We start from the raw sequence: 21,019 nt of genomic DNA, 5'->3' as shown, positions 1-21,019 counted from the left end.
GAGATGGATTTTAACAGATCTTAATGACGCATCTCCCTCCTGCCCCTTCAATTTGCATGCACAGTGACTCTACCAATAGGTCCCTAATTTTAAAACTCTTTTACAGTCTCCTTCTAAGTAAACTCCTAAACCGTGGACTCCCAAGAAATCGGCTGATGGGCGCTGCTGTTGTTTTCCTTCATTCTGCTTAGATCACCTTCAAATGGAAGGTTTAACAAATAATTTGTTCTCCCCACGCGGTCACCCCGCTCTTCTCTCTGCAAAATAAAATCGAACCTCTGTTAAATAAAGATTTAAAGCAAATTATCTATCTTCCCAAATAAAGTTGGTAAATGTGTTCTTCACAGTTATTTTAAATATCAGGTTTAAAATAAACAAGTGACGTACTCGGCAGGATTCGAACCTGCGCAAGGAACCCCCAATGAATTTCAAGCTCATCACCTTAGCCACTCGGCCATAACTACGAGCTCTCAATAACCCATACCGAAACTTTATATCACAACAGAATTGTGCACAATGGCCGTGCACACCTATATATAACTCCATGTAGTTGTATCTCTAACTGTGTGCAAAGGGCACATTGCTATGTTTCTGTCTAAGCTTTGCTTTAGGTCTGAGGTCTTAAGAACCAAAGCAGGCTCCACGAATACTTGTCTGCACAAAAAAACAAGCATTTGCAATGCGAAAGGTCTCACATTTGGGAGAGTTAGAGCTATTGGCGTTGCAAATGACAATGTCTTTTACATAGGTTTTGGTTTTCCTTGGGAAAATTGTATGTGTCCACGTTGTGTTTTGGGGCACTTCCTGTCGCAGGCGCTAGGCCTACCCACACAAGTGCGGTACCATTTTTATCGGGAGACTTGAGGAAACATAGAATAGCAAAACAAGTGATGCTGCCCCTTGTCTTTATCTACATTTTTTCCTTCCAAATATAAGACAGTGTGTAAAAAAGACGTCTACATGAGAAATGCCCTTTAATTGGCATGCTAGTGTGGGCACCCCAGAATTCAGAGATGTGCAAATAACCACTGCTCCTCAACACCTTATCTTGTGCCCATTTTGGAAATAGAAAGGTTTTCTTGATACCTATTTTTCACTCTTTATACTTCGGCAAATTAATTGCTGTATACCCGGTATAGAAAGAAAACCCACTGCAAGGTGCAGCTCATTTATTTTCTCTGGATACCTAGGGTTCTTGATGAACCTACAAGCCCAATATATCCCCGCAACCAGAAGAGTCCAGCAGACGTAACAGTATATTGCTTTCAAAATTCTGACATTGCAGAAAAAAGTTACAGAGTAAAACGTAGAGAAAAATGGCTGTTTTTTTCACCTCAATTTCAATATTTTTTTTTAGTTCAGTTGTTATTTTCTGTAGGAAACCCTTGTAAGATCTACACAAGTTACCCATTGCTGAATTCAGAATGTTGTCTTCTTTTCACAAATGTTTAGGTTACTGGGATCCAGCATTGGTTTCACACCCATTTCTGTCACTGACTGGAAGGAGGCTAAAAGCACACAAAATCGTAAAAATGGGGTATGTCCCAGTAAAATGCCAAAATTGAGTTGAAAAATTGGGTTTTCTGATTCAAGTCTGCCTGTCCCTGAAAGCTGGGAAGCTGGTGATTTTAGCACTGCAAACCCTTTGTGGATGCCAATTTCAGGGACAAAAACCACAAGCCTTCTTCTCCAGCCCTTTTTTCCATTTATTTTTAAAAAAATAAATTTTTACTGTATTTTGGCTAATTTCTTGGTCTCCTTCAGGGGAACCCACAAAGTCTGGGTACCTCTAGAATCCCTAGGATGTTGCAAAAAAAAGGACACAAATTTGGCGTGGGTAGCTTATGTGGACAAAAATGTATGATGGCCTAAGCGCGTCCTGCCCCAAATAGCCAACAAAAATGCCTGGCACCTGAGGGGGAAAAGGCCTGGCAGCGAAGGGGTTAAAATGCACTATTTTATTCCAATTTCTTCACTTAGCTTCAGATGAACTATTGTTCCCTCCCACCCCCTCCTTTCAAAGTGCACCAGCCACCACTGCCTGGGGTGTGACAGATTGTTTTCGATTGCAGTATGGCAGATTTTTTTACATTGCAGTGTGGTAGTTTGTTTTGGATTGGAGTGCAGAAGATTGCAGTGGGGTAGATTGTTTTGAATTGGAGTAGGGGAGATTGTTTTGAAGTGGAGTCGGGCAGATTGGAGTGGGTCAGATTGTTTTGGATCGGAGTAGGACAGATTGTTTTGGAGTGGTGCAGATTGTTTTTTATTAGAGTGGGGCAAATTGGAGTGAGACAGATTTGATAGGGGTGGCTGGAGAGGGTTGGAGTGGGATGAGTTAGAGTGGATTGGATTCGGGTGAGTGATTTGGACTGGAGTGAGGTGGATTAGTGTGGGTGAAGTGGTCTGGATGGGGGTGGATTGTAGTGGGGCAGATTGGAGTGGGGTGGATTGAAGTGTACCGCAGGATTATGTGTCAAAGCATAATTTCAGAATTTACACATAATAAAGAAACACTGTTGTTTTGCAATATTTTAAACAAGCTAATCGTCATCTTTTGAGAAGAGCGCCCACGAACAAAAACAAAAGAAAACATGCGTGGAACGTGGGAAAAGACGATTTGGCAAAATAAAAGAAAGTTCGATTTAAATTTAAAACTTAACAGTTTTGGTTGACCTGCTGGTCATGTTTTTGCCAGTCACAAGCCTTCTGTTTGCAGGGCACTAGAAGGTAAAAGGAAAAAATAGTACCTTGATCAGGTGGGGAGCAGCGGTCAGGCACTGATTAAGCTGAATCAATCAACGCTTGGTCGCTGCTCTACAGAGAGGAACGGAAATTATGCAAGACATGCCTTGATGAATTAGGAAACTGTAAAGAAGAGTGCCACATAAATAAAAAAATGGTGAGAGACATGCGGGCTCCAAGCCCTTTACTGAATACTACAGAGTCTATCAAGCGAGACCCTAAAAAGGTCAGTTAGTTAAAATAAACAAACATTGTTACTTCTAAATATCAATATTCCAAGGACGCTTACATGGTCGTCAAGCAAAAAGTTCCTAGTGCATGGAGGGCCTTATGGTAGTTCTGAAGAGAGGCAAAGGACTTGGTCAGAGGGTGGCCTTGTTGGTGTGGTAGGGAGGCAATACCTCAAACATTATTACTGGGGTAGGGGAGCTTCCAATTCGGAGTAATGAAAATTATCACAAAGCAATCAAGTAATTCCTCATCAAAATAACAAGCGTGCGGGCTGACAACCATGCTCTCAGCATCAACGAGCGCAGAGTGAAGTGAATTTTACCATCCTCTGTGCATTTTTATTGCGAGGCTCATTTACATTTGACTTGGCGCGCAGAACGAGTGAGAACCCGGTCAATAGAAACAAAAATCATCTATTTAAAAAGTTTAGTTTCACGTGGGCCTGTTGTCCTTACTTCTTTCAGAATAGCTTTTGAACCTCTGTCCTGTGTGTGTCTGTGACTGTCACGTGAAAGGCAGTCAGAGCATCCAGGTGGGCCCCATGTCACCTGGGGCACCGCCCACCAGTGCTGGAGTTTTAAACAGCACCCGGTTGCATTTTGGGACTTGTGCCTTTTCAATGTGAGCTCAAAGACCGGGAAGTGTGGAATTCTGTTGGCTAAAAAATATTAACAGCGGAATGTGAATAGGCCACACAAGACATGACGTCACTGGAAAGCTAAACAGTATGTTGGGGAGACTGGGTGCGGCAATAGGGCTGATGTCATGAATACGTGCAACTCCTCGGTTATTTTTGAATGAACTGCTCATTCATTAGATCCCACCCTAAGAAATGAGCCCACCAGTATGAACACTTGTTTCATTAGAAAATGATGGAGTCACATTGCCTATGTAGAGCAGGTGCTTATACCTTGGTTGGAAGTCATTGCTCGGAGAGTGTTGTCTTTTAAGGTGATTGCACTAGGTCCGAGCAGGTGGGAGAAGACTTGTGCAGTGACTGAGTAAGAGAGATAACCTTCAATTACCACATCACCCTCCCGACATTGTAATCATGTCCTTTAAACGGTTTATCGACTCGACTTTCCACACAGAGTGCCAAGACGCAGGGTTTCGGTGCTCATGAAGTGCACAGACACACAGAAAACTGAAGGTAGCGTGGCCGAGCGGTCTAAGGCGCTGGATTTAGGCTCCAGTCTCTTTGGAGGCGTGGGTTCGAATCCCACCGCTGCCAGAAATGGATTTTAACAGATCTTAATGACGCATCTCCCTCCTGCCCCTTCAATTTGCATGCACAGTGACTCTACCAATAGGTCCCTAATTTTAAAACTCTTTTACAGTCTCCTTCTAAGTAAACTCCTAAACCGTGGACTCCCAAGAAATCGGCTGATGGGCGCTGCTGTTGTTTTCCTTCATTCTGCTTAGATCACCTTCAAATGGAAGGTTTAACAAATAATTTGTTCTCCCCACGCGGTCACCCCGCTCTTCTCTCTGCAAAATAAAATCGAACCTCTGTTAAATAAAGATTTAAAGCAAATTATCTATCTTCCCAAATAAAGTTGGTAAATGTGTTCTTCACAGTTATTTTAAATATCAGGTTTAAAATAAACAAGTGACGTACTCGGCAGGATTCGAACCTGCGCAAGGAACCCCCAATGAATTTCAAGCTCATCACCGTAGCCACTCGGCCATAACTACGAACTCTCAATAACCCATACCGAAACTTTATATCACAACAGAATTGTGCACAATGGCCGTGCACACCTATATATAACTCCATGTAGTTGTATCTCTAACTGTGTGCAAAGGGCACATTGCTATGTTTCTGTCTAAGCTTTGCTTTAGGTCTGAGGTCTTAAGAACCAAAGCAGGCTCCACGAATACTTGTCTGCACAAAAAAACAAGCATTTGCAATGCGAAAGGTCTCACATTTGGGAGAGTTAGAGCTATTGGCGTTGCAAATGACAATGTCTTTTACATAGGTTTTGGTTTTCCTTGGGAAAATTGTATGTGTCCACGTTGTGTTTTGGGGCACTTCCTGTCGCAGGCGCTAGGCCTACCCACACAAGTGCGGTACCATTTTTATCGGGAGACTTGAGGAAACATAGAATAGCAAAACAAGTGATACTGCCCCTTGTCTTTATCTACATTTTTTCCTTCCAAATATAAGACAGTGTGTAAAAAAGACGTCTACATGAGAAATGCCCTTTAATTCGCATGCTAGTGTGGGCACCCCAGAATTCAGAGATGTGCAAATAACCACTGCTCCTCAACACCTTATCTTGTGCCCATTTTGGAAATAGAAAGGTTTTCTTGATACCTATTTTTCACTCTTTATACTTCGGCAAATTAATTGCTGTATACCCGGTATAGAAAGAAAACCCACTGCAAGGTGCAGCTCATTTATTTTCTCTGGATACCTAGGGTTCTTGATGAACCTACAAGCCCAATATATCCCCGCAACCAGAAGAGTCCAGCAGACGTAACAGTATATTGCTTTCAAAATTCTGACATTGCAGAAAAAAGTTACAGAGTAAAACGTAGAGAAAAATGGCTGTTTTTTTCACCTCAATTTCAATATTTTTTTTTAGTTCAGTTGTTATTTTCTGTAGGAAACCCTTGTAAGATCTACACAAGTTACCCATTGCTGAATTCAGAATGTTGTCTTCTTTTCACAAATGTTTAGGTTACTGGGATCCAGCATTGGTTTCACACCCATTTCTGTCACTGACTGGAAGGAGGCTAAAAGCACACAAAATCGTAAAAATGGGGTATGTCCCAGTAAAATGCCAAAATTGAGTTGAAAAATTGGGTTTTCTGATTCAAGTCTGCCTGTCCCTGAAAGCTGGGAAGCTGGTGATTTTAGCACTGCAAACCCTTTGTGGATGCCAATTTCAGGGACAAAAACCACAAGCCTTCTTCTCCAGCCCTTTTTTCCATTTATTTTTAAAAAAATAAATTTTTACTGTATTTTGGCTAATTTCTTGGTCTCCTTCAGGGGAACCCACAAAGTCTGGGTACCTCTAGAATCCCTAGGATGTTGCAAAAAAAAGGACACAAATTTGGCGTGGGTAGCTTATGTGGACAAAAATGTATGATGGCCTAAGCGCGTCCTGCCCCAAATAGCCAACAAAAATGCCTGGCACCTGAGGGGGAAAAGGCCTGGCAGCGAAGGGGTTAAAATGCACTATTTTATTCCAATTTCTTCACTTAGCTTCAGATGAACTATTGTTCCCTCCCACCCCCTCCTTTCAAAGTGCACCAGCCACCACTGCCTGGGGTGTGACAGATTGTTTTCGATTGCAGTATGGCAGATTTTTTTACATTGCAGTGTGGTAGTTTGTTTTGGATTGGAGTGCAGAAGATTGCAGTGGGGTAGATTGTTTTGAATTGGAGTAGGGGAGATTGTTTTGAAGTGGAGTCGGGCAGATTGGAGTGGGTCAGATTGTTTTGGATCGGAGTAGGACAGATTGTTTTGGAGTGGTGCAGATTGTTTTTTATTAGAGTGGGGCAAATTGGAGTGAGACAGATTTGATAGGGGTGGCTGGAGAGGGTTGGAGTGGGATGAGTTAGAGTGGATTGGATTCGGGTGAGTGATTTGGACTGGAGTGAGGTGGATTAGTGTGGGTGAAGTGGTCTGGATGGGGGTGGATTGTAGTGGGGCAGATTGGAGTGGGGTGGATTGAAGTGTACCGCAGGATTATGTGTCAAAGCATAATTTCAGAATTTACACATAATAAAGAAACACTGTTGTTTTGCAATATTTTAAACAAGCTAATCGTCATCTTTTGAGAAGAGCGCCCACGAACAAAAACAAAAGAAAACATGCGTGGAACGTGGGAAAAGACGATTTGGCAAAATAAAAGAAAGTTCGATTTAAATTTAAAACTTAACAGTTTTGGTTGACCTGCTGGTCATGTTTTTGCCAGTCACAAGCCTTCTGTTTGCAGGGCACTAGAAGGTAAAAGGAAAAAATAGTACCTTGATCAGGTGGGGAGCAGCGGTCAGGCACTGATTAAGCTGAATCAATCAACGCTTGGTCGCTGCTCTACAGAGAGGAACGGAAATTATGCAAGACATGCCTTGATGAATTAGGAAACTGTAAAGAAGAGTGCCACATAAATAAAAAAATGGTGAGAGACATGCGGGCTCCAAGCCCTTTACTGAATACTACAGAGTCTATCAAGCGAGACCCTAAAAAGGTCAGTTAGTTAAAATAAACAAACATTGTTACTTCTAAATATCAATATTCCAAGGACGCTTACATGGTCGTCAAGCAAAAAGTTCCTAGTGCATGGAGGGCCTTATGGTAGTTCTGAAGAGAGGCAAAGGACTTGGTCAGAGGGTGGCCTTGTTGGTGTGGTAGGGAGGCAATACCTCAAACGTTATTACTGGGGTAGGGGAGCTTCCAATTCGGAGTAATGAAAATTATCACAAAGCAATCAAGTAATTCCACATCAAAATAACAAGCGTGCGGGCTGACAACCATGCTCTCAGCATCAACGAGCGCAGAGTGAAGTGAATTTTACCATCCTCTGTGCATTTTTATTGCGAGGCTCATTTACATTTGACTTGGCGCGCAGAACGAGTGAGAACCCGGTCAATAGAAACAAAAATCATCTATTTAAAAAGTTTAGTTTCACGTGGGCCTGTTGTCCTTACTTCTTTCAGAATAGCTTTTGAACCTCTGTCCTGTGTGTGTCTGTGACTGTCACGTGAAAGGCAGTCAGAGCATCCAGGTGGGCCCCATGTCACCTGGGGCACCGCCCACCGGTGCTGGAGTTTTAAACAGCACCGGGTTGCATTTTGGGACTTGTGCCTTTTCAATGTGAGCTCAAAGACCGGGAAGTGTGGAATTCTGTTGGCTAAAAAATATTAACAGCGGAATGTGAATAGGCCACACAAGACATGACGTCACTGGAAAGCTAAACAGTATGTTGGGGAGACTGGGTGCGGCAATAGCGCTGATGTCATGAATACGTGCAACTCCTCGGTTATTTTTGAATGAACTGCTCATTCATTAGATCCCACCCTAAGAAATGAGCCCACCAGTATGAACACTTGTTTCATTTGAAAATGATGGAGTCACATTGCCTATGTAGAGCAGGTGCTTATACCTTGGTTGGAAGTCATTGCTCGGAGAGTGTTGTCTTTTAAGGTGATTGCACTAGGTCCGAGCAGGTGGGAGAAGACTTGTGCAGTGACTGAGTAAGAGAGATAACCTTCAATTACCACATCACCCTCCCGACATTGTAATCATGTCCTTTAAACGGTTTATCGACTCGACTTTCCACACTGAGTGCCAAGACGCAGGGTTTCGGTGCTCATGAAGTGCACAGACACACAGAAAGCTGAAGGTAGCGTGGCCGAGCGGTCTAAGGCGCTGGATTTAGGCTCCAGTCTCTTTGGAGGCGTGGGTTCGAATCCCACCGCTGCCAGAGATGGATTTTAACAGATCTTAATGACGCATCTCCCTCCTGCCCCTTCAATTTGCATGCACAGTGACTCTACCAATAGGTCCCTAATTTTAAAACTCTTTTACAGTCTCCTTCTAAGTAAACTCCTAAACCGTGGACTCCCAAGAAATCGGCTGATGGGCGCTGCTGTTGTTTTCCTTCATTCTGCTTAGATCACCTTCAAATGGAAGGTTTAACAAATAATTTGTTCTCCCCACGCGGTCACCCCGCTCTTCTCTCTGCAAAATAAAATCGAACCTCTGTTAAATAAAGATTTAAAGCAAATTATCTATCTTCCCAAATAAAGTTGGTAAATGTGTTCTTCACAGTTATTTTAAATATCAGGTTTAAAATAAACAAGTGACGTACTCGGCAGGATTCGAACCTGCGCAAGGAACCCCCAATGAATTTCAAGCTCATCACCTTAGCCACTCGGCCATAACTACGAACTCTCAATAACCCATACCGAAACTTTATATCACAACAGAATTGTGCACAATGGCCGTGCACACCTATATATAACTCCATGTAGTTGTATCTCTAACTGTGTGCAAAGGGCACATTGCTATGTTTCTGTCTAAGCTTTGCTTTAGGTCTGAGGTCTTAAGAACCAAAGCAGGCTCCACGAATACTTGTCTGCACAAAAAAACAAGCATTTGCAATGCGAAAGGTCTCACATTTGGGAGAGTTAGAGCTATTGGCGTTGCAAATGACAATGTCTTTTACCTAGGTTTTGGTTTTCCTTGGGAAAATTGTATGTGTCCACGTTGTGTTTTGGGGCACTTCCTGTCGCGGGCGGTAGGCCTACCCACACAAGTGCGGTACCATTTTTATCGGGAGACTTGAGGAAACATAGAATAGCAAAACAAGTGTTACTGCCCCTTGTCTTTATCTACATTTTTTCCTTCCAAATATAAGACAGTGTGTAAAAAAGACATCTACATGAGAAATGCCCTTTAATTCGCATGCTAGTGTGGGCACCCCAGAATTCAGAGATGTGCAAATAACCACTGCTCCTCAACACCTTATCTTGTGCCCATTTTGGAAATAGAAAGGTTTTCTTGATACCTATTTTTCACTCTTTATACTTCGGCAAATTAATTGCTGTATACCCGGTATAGAAAGAAAACCCACTGCAAGGTGCAGCTCATTTATTTTCTCTGGATACCTAGGGTTCTTGATGAACCTACAAGCCCAATATATCCCCGCAACCAGAAGAGTCCAGCAGACGTAACGGTATATTGCTTTCAAAATTCTGACATTGCAGAAAAAAGTTACAGAGTAAAACGTAGAGAAAAATGGCTGTTTTTTTCACCTCAATTTCAATTTTTTTTTTTAGTTCAGTTGTTATTTTCTGTAGGAAACCGTTGTAAGATCTACACAAGTTACCCATTGCTGAATTCAGAATGTTGTCTTCTTTTCACAAATGTTTAGGTTACTGGGATCCAGCATTGGTTTCACACCCATTTCTGTCACTGACTGGAAGGAGGCTAAAAGCACACAAAATCGTAAAAATGGGGTATGTCCCAGTAAAATGCCAAAATTGAGTTGAAAAATTGGGTTTTCTGATTCAAGTCTGCCTGTCCCTGAAAGCTGGGATGCTGGTGATTTTAGCACTGCAAACCCTTTGTGGATGCCAATTTCAGGGACAAAAACCACAAGCCTTCTTCTCCAGCCCTTTTTTCCATTTATTTTTTTAAAAATACATTTTTACTGTATTTTGGCTAATTTCTTGGTCTCCTTCAGGGGAACCCACAAAGTCTGGGTACCTCTAGAATCCCTAGGATGTTGCAAAAAAAGGACACAAATTTGGCGTGGGTAGCTTATGTGGACAAAAATGTATGATGGCCTAAGCGCGTCCTGCCCCAAATAGCCAACAAAAATGCCTGGCACCTGAGGGGGAAAAGGCCTGGCAGCGAAGGGGTTAAAATGCACTATTTTATTCCAATTTCTTCACTTAGCTTCAGATTAACTATTGTTCCCTCCCACCCCCTCCTTTCAAAGTGCACCAGCCACCATTGCCTGGGGTGGGACAGATTGTTTTCGATTGCAGTATGGCAGATTGTTTTGGATTGCAGTGTGGTAGTTTGTTTTGGATTGGAGTGCAGAAGATTGCAGTGGGGTAGATTGTTTTGAATTGGAGTAGGGGAGATTGTTTTGAAGTGGAGTCGGGCAGATTGGAGTGGGTCAGATTGTTTTGGATCGGAGTAGGACAGATTGTTTTGGAGTGGTGCAGATTGTTTTTTATTAGAGTGGGGCAAATTGGAGTGAGACAGATTTGATAGGGGTGGCTGGAGAGGGTTGGAGTGGGATGAGTTAGAGTGGATTGGATTCGGGTGAGTGATTTGGACTGGAGTGAGGTGGATTAGTGTGGGTGAAGTGGTCTGGATGGGGGTGGATTGTAGTGGGGCAGATTGGAGTGGGGTGGATTGAAGTATTCCGCAGGATTATGTGTCAAAGCATAATTTCAGAATTTACACATAATAAAGAAACACTGTTGTTTTGCAATATCTTAAACAAGCTAATCGTCATCTTTTGAGAAGAGCGCCCACGAACAAAAACAAAAGAAAACATGCGTGGAACGTGGGAAAAGACGATTTGGCAAAATAAAAGAAAGTTCGATTTAAATTTAAAACTTAACAGTTTTGGTTGACCTGCTGGTCATGTTTTTGCCAGTCACAAGCCTTCTGTTTGCAGGGCACTAGAAGGTAAAAGGAAAAAATAGTACCTTGATCAGGTGGGGAGCAGCGGTCAGGCACTGATTAAGCTGAATCAATCAACGCTTGGTCGCTGCTCTACAGAGAGGAACGGAAATGATGCAAGACATGCCTTGATGAATTAAGAAACTGTAAAGAAGAGTGCCACATAAATAAAAAAATGGTGAGAGACATGCGGGCTCCAAGCACTTTACTGAATACTACAGAGTCTATCAAGCGAGACCCTAAAAAGGTCAGTAAGTTAAAATAAACAAACATTGTTACTTCTAAATATCAATATTCCAAGGACGCCTACATGGTCGTCAAGCAAAAAGTTCCTAGTGCATGGAGGGCCTTATGGTAGTTCTGAAGAGAGGCAAAGGACTTGGTCAGAGGGTGGCCTTGTTGGTGTGGTAGGGAGGTAATACCTCAAACGTTATTACTGGGGTAGGGGAGCTTCCAATTCGGAGTAATGAAAATTATCACAAAGCAATCAAGTAATTCCACATCAAAATAACAAGCGTGCGGGCTGACAACCATGCTCTCAGCATCAACGAGCGCAGAGTGAAGTGAATTTTACCATCCTCTGTGCATTTTTATTGCGAGGCTCATTTACATTTGACTTGGCGCGCAGAACGAGTGAGAACCCGGTCAATAGAAACAAAAATCATCTATTTAAAAAGTTTAGTTTCACGTGGGCCTGTTGTGCTTACTTCTTTCAGAATAGCTTTTGAACCTCTGTCCTGTGTGTGTCTGTGACTGTCACGTGAAAGGCAGTCAGAGCATCCAGGTGGGCCCCATGTCACCTGGGGCACCGCCCACCAGTGCTGGAGTTTTAAACAGCACCAGGTTGCATTTTGGGACTTGTGCCTTTTCAATGTGAGCTCAAAGACCGGGAAGTGTGGAATTCTGTTGGCTAAAAAATATTAACAGCGGAATGTGAATAGGCCACACAAGACATGACGTCACTGGAAAGCTAAACAGTATGTTGGGGAGACTGGGTGCGGCAATAGCGCTGATGTCATGAATACGTGCAACTCCTCGGTTATTTTTGAATGAACTGCTCATTCATTAGATCCCACCCTAAGAAATGAGCCCACCAGTATGAACACTTGTTTCATTAGAAAATGATGGAGTCACATTGCCTATGTAGAGCAGGTGCTTATACCTTGGTTGGAAGTCATTGCTCGGAGAGTGTTGTCTTTTAAGGTGATTGCACTAGGTCCGAGCAGGTGGGAGAAGACTTGTGCAGTGACTGAGTAAGAGAGATAACCTTCAATTACCACATCACCCTCCCGACATTGTAATCATGTCCTTTAAACGGTTTATCGACTCGACTTTCCACACTGAGTGCCAAGACGCAGGGTTTCGGTGCTCATGAAGTGCACAGACACTCAGAAAACTGAAGGTAGCGTGGCCGAGCGGTCTAAGGCGCTGGATTTAGGCTCCAGTCTCTTTGGAGGCGTGGGTTCGAATCCCATCGCTGCCAGAGATGGATTTTAACAGATCTTAATGACGCATCTCCCTCCTGCCCCTTCAATTTGCATGCACAGTGACTCTACCAATAGGTCCCTAATTTTAAAACTCTTTTACAGTCTCCTTCTAAGTAAACTCCTAAACCGTGGACTCCCAAGAAATCGGCTGATGGGCGCTGCTGTTGTTTTCCTTCATTCTGCTTAGATCACCTTCAAATGGAAGGTTTAACAAATAATTTGTTCTCCCCACGCGGTCACCCCGCTCTTCTCTCTGCAAAATAAAATCGAACCTCTGTTAAATAAAGATTTAAAGCAAATTATCTATCTTCCCAAATAAAGTTGGTAAATGTGTTCTTCACAGTTATTTTAAATATCAGGTTTAAAATAAACAAGTGACGTACTCGGCAGGATTCGAACCTGCGCAAGGAACCCCCAATGAATTTCAAGCTCATCACCTTAGCCACTCGGCCATAACTACGAACTCTCAATAACCCATACCGAAACTTTATATCACAACAGAATTGTGCACAATGGCCGTGCACACCTATATATAACTCCATGTAGTTGTATCTCTAACTGTGTGCAAAGGGCACATTGCTATGTTTCTGTCTAAGCTTTGCTTTAGGTCTGAGGTCTTAAGAACCAAAGCAGGCTCCACGAATACTTGTCTGCACAAAAAAACAAGCATTTGCAATGCGAAAGGTCTCACATTTGGGAGAGTTAGAGCTATTGGCGTTGCAAATGACAATGTCTTTTACATAGGTTTTGGTTTTCCTTGGGAAAATTGTATGTGTCCACGTTGTGTTTTGGGGCACTTCCTGTCGCAGGCGCTAGGCCTACCCACACAAGTGCGGTACCATTTTTATCGGGAGACTTGAGGAAACATAGAATAGCAAAACAAGTGATACTGCCCCTTGTCTTTATCTACATTTTTTCCTTCCAAATATAAGACAGTGTGTAAAAAAGACGTCTACATGAGAAATGCCCTTTAATTGGCATGCTAGTGTGGGCACCCCAGAATTCAGAGATGTGCAAATAACCACTGCTCCTCAACACCTTATCTTGTGCCCATTTTGGAAATAGAAAGGTTTTCTTGATACCTATTTTTCACTCTTTATACTTCGGCAAATTAATTGCTGTATACCCGGTATAGAAAGAAAACCCACTGCAAGGTGCAGCTCATTAATTTTCTCTGGATACCTAGGGTTCTTGATGAACCTACAAGCCCAATATATCCCCGCAACCAGAAGAGTCCAGCAGACGTAACAGTATATTGCTTTCAAAATTCTGACATTGCAGAAAAAAGTTACAGAGTAAAACGTAGAGAAAAATGGCTGTTTTTTTCACCTCAATTTCAATATTTTTTTTTAGTTCAGTTGTTATTTTCTGTAGGAAACCCTTGTAAGATCTACACAAGTTACCCATTGCTGAATTCAGAATGTTGTCTTCTTTTCACAAATGTTTAGGTTACTGGGATCCAGCATTGGTTTCACACCCATTTCTGTCACTGACTGGAAGGAGGCTAAAAGCACACAAAATCGTAAAAATGGGGTATGTCCCAGTAAAATGCCAAAATTGAGTTGAAAAATTGGGTTTTCTGATTCAAGTCTGCCTGTCCCTGAAAGCTGGGAAGCTGGTGATTTTAGCACTGCAAACCCTTTGTGGATGCCAATTTCAGGGACAAAAACCACAAGCCTTCTTCTCCAGCCCTTTTTTCCATTTATTTTTAAAAAAATAAATTTTTACTGTATTTTGGCTAATTTCTTGGTCTCCTTCAGGGGAACCCACAAAGTCTGGGTACCTCTAGAATCCCTAGGATGTTGCAAAAAAAAGGACACAAATTTGGCGTGGGTAGCTTATGTGGACAAAAATGTATGATGGCCTAAGCGCGTCCTGCCCCAAATAGCCAACAAAAATGCCTGGCACCTGAGGGGGAAAAGGCCTGGCAGCGAAGGGGTTAAAATGCACTATTTTATTCCAATTTCTTCACTTAGCTTCAGATGAACTATTGTTCCCTCCCACCCCCTCCTTTCAAAGTGCACCAGCCACCACTGCCTGGGGTGTGACAGATTGTTTTCGATTGCAGTATGGCAGATTTTTTTACATTGCAGTGTGGTAGTTTGTTTTGGATTGGAGTGCAGAAGATTGCAGTGGGGTAGATTGTTTTGAATTGGAGTAGGGGAGATTGTTTTGAAGTGGAGTCGGGCAGATTGGAGTGGGTCAGATTGTTTTGGATCGGAGTAGGACAGATTGTTTTGGAGTGGTGCAGATTGTTTTTTATTAGAGTGGGGCAAATTGGAGTGAGACAGATTTGATAGGGGTGGCTGGAGAGGGTTGGAGTGGGATGAGTTAGAGTGGATTGGATTCGGGTGAGTGATTTGGACTGGAGTGAGGTGGATTAGTGTGGGTGAAGTGGTCTGGATGGGGGTGGATTGTAGTGGGGCAGATTGGAGTGGGGTGGATTGAAGTGTACCGCAGGATTATGTGTCAAAGCATAATTTCAGAATTTACACATAATAAAGAAACACTGTTGTTTTGCAATATTTTAAACAAGCTAATCGTCATCTTTTGAGAAGAGCGCCCACGAACAAAAACAAAAGAAAACATGCGTGGAACGTGGGAAAAGACGATTTGGCAAAATAAAAGAAAGTTCGATTTAAATTTAAAACTTAACAGTTTTGGTTGACCTGCTGGTCATGTTTTTGCCAGTCACAAGCCTTCTGTTTGCAGGGCACTAGAAGGTAAAAGGAAAAAATAGTACCTTGATCAGGTGGGGAGCAGCGGTCAGGCACTGATTAAGCTGAATCAATCAACGCTTGGTCGCTGCTCTACAGAGAGGAACGGAAATTATGCAAGACATGCCTTGATGAATTAGGAAACTGTAAAGAAGAGTGCCACATAAATAAAAAAATGGTGAGAGACATGCGGGCTCCAAGCCCTTTACTGAATACTACAGAGTCTATCAAGCGAGACCCTAAAAAGGTCAGTTAGTTAAAATAAACAAACATTGTTACTTCTAAATATCAATATTCCAAGGACGCTTACATGGTCGTCAAGCAAAAAGTTCCTAGTGCATGGAGGGCCTTATGGTAGTTCTGAAGAGAGGCAAAGGACTTGGTCAGAGGGTGGCCTTGTTGGTGTGGTAGGGAGGCAATACCTCAAACGTTATTACTGGGGTAGGGGAGCTTCCAATTCGGAGTAATAAAAATTATCACAAAGCAATCAAGTAATTCCACATCAAAATAACAAGCGTGCGGGCTGACAACCATGCTCTCAGCATCAACGAGCGCAGAGTGAAGTGAATTTTACCATCCTCTGTGCATTTTTATTGCGAGGCTCATTTACATTTGACTTGGCGCGCAGAACGAGTGAGAACCCGGTCAATAGAAACAAAAATCATCTATTTAAAAAGTTTAGTTTCACGTGGGCCTGTTGTGCTTACTTCTTTCAGAATAGCTTTTGAACCTCTGTCCTGTGTGTGTCTGTGACTGTCACGTGAAAGGCAGTCAGAGCATCCAGGTGGGCCCCATGTCACCTGGGGCACCGCCCACCAGTGCTGGAGTTTTAAACAGCACCCGGTTGCATTTTGGGACTTGTGCCTTTTCAATGTGAGCTCAAAGACCGGGAAGTGTGGAATTCTGTTGGCTAAAAAATATTAACAGCGGAATGTGAATAGGCCACACAAGACATGACGTCACTGGAAAGCTAAATTGTATGTTGGGGAGACTGGGTGCGGCAATAGGGCTGATGTCATGAATACGTGCAACTCCTCGGTTATTTTTGAATGAACTGCTCATTCATTAGATCCCACCCTAAGAAATGAGCCCACCAGTATGAACACTTGTTTCATTAGAAAATGATGGAGTCACATTGCCTATGTAGAGCAGGTGCTTATATCTTGGTTGGAAGTCATTGCTCGGAGAGTGTTGTCTTTTAAGGTGATTGCACTAGGTCCGAGCAGGTGGGAGAAGACTTGTGCAGTGACTGAGTAAGAGAGATAACCTTCAATTACCACATCACCCTCCCGACATTGTAATCATGTCCTTTAAACGGTTTATCGACTCGACTTTCCACACTGAGTGCCAAGACGCAGGGTTTCGGTGCTCATGAAGTGCACAGACACACAGCAAGCTGAAGGTAGCGTGGCCGAGCGGTCTAAGGCGCTGGATTTAGGCTCCAGTCTCTTTGGAGGCGTGGGTTCGAATCCCACCGCTGCCAGAGATGGATTTTAACAGATCTTAATGACGCATCTCCCTCCTGCCCCTTCAATTTGCATGCACAGTGACTCTACCAATAGGTCCCTAATTTTAAAACTCTTTTACAGTCTCCTTCTAAGTAAACTCCTAAACCGTGGACTCCCAAGAAATCGGCTGATGGGCGCTGCTGTTGTTTTCCTTCATTCTGCTTAGATCACCTTCAAATGGAAGGTTTAACAAATAATTTGTTCTCCCCACGCGGTCACCCCGCTCTTCTCTCTGCAAAATAAAATCGAACCTCTGTTAAATAAAGATTTAAAGCAAATTATCTATCTTCCCAAATAAAGTTGGTAAATGTGTTCTTCACAGTTATTTTAAATATCAGGTTTAAAATAAACAAGTGACGTACTCGGCAGGATTCGAACCTGCGCAAGGAACCCCCAATGAATTTCAAGCTCATCACCTTAGCCACTCGGCCATAACTACGAGCTCTCAATAACCCCTACCGAAACTTTATATCACAACAGAATTGTGCACAATGGCCGTGCACACCTATATATAACTCCATGTAGTTGTATCTCTAACTGTGTGCAAAGGGCACATTGCTATGTTTCTGTCTAAGCTTTGCTTTAGGTCTGAGGTCTTAAGAACCAAAGCAGGCTCCACGAATACTTGTCTGCACAAAAAAACAAGCATTTGCAATGCGAAAGGTCTCACATTTGGGAGAGTTAGAGCTATTGGCGTTGCAAATGACAATGTCTTTTACATAGGTTTTGGTTTTCCTTGGGAAAATTGTATGTGTCCACGTTGTGTTTTGGGGCACTTCCTGTCGCAGGCGCTAGGCCTACCCACACAAGTGCGGTACCATTTTTATCGGGAGACTTGAGGAAACATAGAATAGCAAAACAAGTGATGCTGCCCCTTGTCTTTATCTACATTTTTTCCTTCCAAATATAAGACAGTGTGTAAAAAAGACGTCTACATGAGAAATGCCCTTTAATTGGCATGCTAGTGTGGGCACCCCAGAATTCAGAGATGTGCAAATAACCACTGCTCCTCAACACCTTATCTTGTGCCCATTTTGGAAATAGAAAGGTTTTCTTGATACCTATTTTTCACTCTTTATACTTCGGCAAATTAATTGCTGTATACCCGGTATAGAAAGAAAACCCACTGCAAGGTGCAGCTCATTTATTTTCTCTGGATACCTAGGGTTCTTGATGAACCTACAAGCCCAATATATCCCCGCAACCAGAAGAGTCCAGCAGACGTAACAGTATATTGCTTTCAAAATTCTGACATTGCAGAAAAAAGTTACAGAGTAAAACGTAGAGAAAAATGGCTGTTTTTTTCACCTCAATTTCAATATTTTTTTTTAGTTCAGTTGTTATTTTCTGTAGGAAACCCTTGTAAGATCTACACAAGTTACCCATTGCTGAATTCAGAATGTTGTCTTCTTTTCACAAATGTTTAGGTTACTGGGATCCAGCATTGGTTTCACACCCATTTCTGTCACTGACTGGAAGGAGGCTAAAAGCACACAAAATCGTAAAAATGGGGTATGTCCCAGTAAAATGCCAAAATTGAGTTGAAAAATTGGGTTTTCTGATTCAAGTCTGCCTGTCCCTGAAAGCTGGGAAGCTGGTGATTTTAGCACTGCAAACCCTTTGTGGATGCCAATTTCAGGGACAAAAACCACAAGCCTTCTTCTCCAGCCCTTTTTTCCATTTATTTTTAAAAAAATAAATTTTTACTGTATTTTGGCTAATTTCTTGGTCTCCTTCAGGGGAACCCACAAAGTCTGGGTACCTCTAGAATCCCTAGGATGTTGCAAAAAAAAGGACACAAATTTGGCGTGGGTAGCTTATGTGGACAAAAATGTATGATGGCCTAAGCGCGTCCTGCCCCAAATAGCCAACAAAAATGCCTGGCACCTGAGGGGGAAAAGGCCTGGCAGCGAAGGGGTTAAAATGCACTATTTTATTCCAATTTCTTCACTTAGCTTCAGATGAACTATTGTTCCCTCCCACCCCCTCCTTTCAAAGTGCACCAGCCACCACTGCCTGGGGTGTGACAGATTGTTTTCGATTGCAGTATGGCAGATTTTTTTACATTGCAGTGTGGTAGTTTGTTTTGGATTGGAGTGCAGAAGATTGCAGTGGGGTAGATTGTTTTGAATTGGAGTAGGGGAGATTGTTTTGAAGTGGAGTCGGGCAGATTGGAGTGGGTCAGATTGTTTTGGATCGGAGTAGGACAGATTGTTTTGGAGTGGTGCAGATTGTTTTTTATTAGAGTGGGGCAAATTGGAGTGAGACAGATTTGATAGGGGTGGCTGGAGAGGGTTGGAGTGGGATGAGTTAGAGTGGATTGGATTCGGGTGAGTGATTTGGACTGGAGTGAGGTGGATTAGTGTGGGTGAAGTGGTCTGGATGGGGGTGGATTGTAGTGGGGCAGATTGGAGTGGGGTGGATTGAAGTGTACCGCAGGATTATGTGTCAAAGCATAATTTCAGAATTTACACATAATAAAGAAACACTGTTGTTTTGCAATATTTTAAACAAGCTAATCGTCATCTTTTGAGAAGAGCGCCCACGAACAAAAACAAAAGAAAACATGCGTGGAACGTGGGAAAAGACGATTTGGCAAAATAAAAGAAAGTTCGATTTAAATTTAAAACTTAACAGTTTTGGTTGACCTGCTGGTCATGTTTTTGCCAGTCACAAGCCTTCTGTTTGCAGGGCACTAGAAGGTAAAAGGAAAAAATAGTACCTTGATCAGGTGGGGAGCAGCGGTCAGGCACTGATTAAGCTGAATCAATCAACGCTTGGTCGCTGCTCTACAGAGAGGAACGGAAATTATGCAAGACATGCCTTGATGAATTAGGAAACTGTAAAGAAGAGTGCCACATAAATAAAAAAATGGTGAGAGACATGCGGGCTCCAAGCCCTTTACTGAATACTACAGAGTCTATCAAGCGAGACCCTAAAAAGGTCAGTTAGTTAAAATAAACAAACATTGTTACTTCTAAATATCAATATTTCAAGGACGCTTACATGGTCGTCAAGCAAAAAGTTCCTAGTGCATGGAGGGCCTTATGGTAGTTCTGAAGAGAGGCAAAGGACTTGGTCAGAGGGTGGCCTTGTTGGTGTGGTAGGGAGGCAATACCTCAAACATTATTACTGGGGTAGGGGAGCTTCCAATTCGGAGTAATGAAAATTATCACAAAGCAATCAAGTAATTCCTCATCAAAATAACAAGCGTGCGGGCTGACAACCATGCTCTCAGCATCAACGAGCGCAGAGTGAAGTGAATTTTACCATCCTCTGTGCATTTTTATTGCGAGGCTCATTTACATTTGACTTGGCGCGCAGAACGAGTGAGAACCCGGTCAATAGAAACAAAAATCATCTATTTAAAAAGTTTAGTTTCACGTGGGCCTGTTGTCCTTACTTCTTTCAGAATAGCTTTTGAACCTCTGTCCTGTGTGTGTCTGTGACTGTCACGTGAAAGGCAGTCAGAGCATCCAGGTGGGCCCCATGTCACCTGGGGCACCGCCCACCAGTGCTGGAGTTTTAAACAGCACCCGGTTGCATTTTGGGACTTGTGCCTTTTCAATGTGAGCTCAAAGACCGGGAAGTGTGGAATTCTGTTGGCTAAAAAATATTAACAGCGGAATGTGAATAGGCCACACAAGACATGACGTCACTGGAAAGCTAAACAGTATGTTGGGGAGACTGGGTGCGGCAATAGGGCTGATGTCATGAATACGTGCAACTCCTCGGTTATTTTTGAATGAACTGCTCATTCATTAGATCCCACCCTAAGAAATGAGCCCACCAGTATGAACACTTGTTTCATTAGAAAATGATGGAGTCACATTGCCTATGTAGAGCAGGTGCTTATACCTTGGTTGGAAGTCATTGCTCGGAGAGTGTTGTCTTTTAAGGTGATTGCACTAGGTCCGAGCAGGTGGGAGAAGACTTGTGCAGTGACTGAGTAAGAGAGATAACCTTCAATTACCACATCACCCTCCCGACATTGTAATCATGTCCTTTAAACGGTTTATCGACTCGACTTTCCACACAGAGTGCCAAGACGCAGGGTTTCGGTGCTCATGAAGTGCACAGACACACAGAAAACTGAAGGTAGCGTGGCCGAGCGGTCTAAGGCGCTGGATTTAGGCTCCAGTCTCTTTGGAGGCGTGGGTTCGAATCCCACCGCTGCCA

At 42.8% G+C, this 21,019-nt stretch overlaps 5 non-coding genes across 5 annotated transcripts; all 5 read left to right on the top strand.

Annotated features, from left to right (window-relative positions):
* The first annotated feature begins 4,122 nt into the window (after positions 1-4,122).
* On the top strand, positions 4,123-4,204 carry TRNAL-UAG (transfer RNA leucine (anticodon UAG)). Its single transcript has one exon. It is a non-coding gene; the product is annotated as a tRNA-Leu (tRNA).
* Positions 4,205-8,326: 4,122 nt separating this feature from the next.
* Positions 8,327-8,408, top strand: TRNAL-UAG (transfer RNA leucine (anticodon UAG)). The gene has a single exon. It is a non-coding gene; the product is annotated as a tRNA-Leu (tRNA).
* Positions 8,409-12,529: 4,121 nt separating this feature from the next.
* Positions 12,530-12,611, top strand: TRNAL-UAG (transfer RNA leucine (anticodon UAG)). The gene has a single exon. It is a non-coding gene; the product is annotated as a tRNA-Leu (tRNA).
* A 4,122-nt stretch (positions 12,612-16,733) lies between these two features.
* On the top strand, positions 16,734-16,815 carry TRNAL-UAG (transfer RNA leucine (anticodon UAG)). The gene has a single exon. It is a non-coding gene; the product is annotated as a tRNA-Leu (tRNA).
* A 4,122-nt stretch (positions 16,816-20,937) lies between these two features.
* On the top strand, positions 20,938-21,019 carry TRNAL-UAG (transfer RNA leucine (anticodon UAG)). Its single transcript has one exon. It is a non-coding gene; the product is annotated as a tRNA-Leu (tRNA).

This window comes from Pleurodeles waltl, chromosome 12 (genome assembly GCF_031143425.1).
Source record: "Pleurodeles waltl isolate 20211129_DDA chromosome 12, aPleWal1.hap1.20221129, whole genome shotgun sequence".
Classification (NCBI taxonomy): Eukaryota; Metazoa; Chordata; class Amphibia; order Caudata; family Salamandridae; genus Pleurodeles; species Pleurodeles waltl.
The sequence above is the reverse complement of the archived record's forward strand: the minus strand, read 5'-3'. Positions and strand labels throughout refer to the sequence as shown.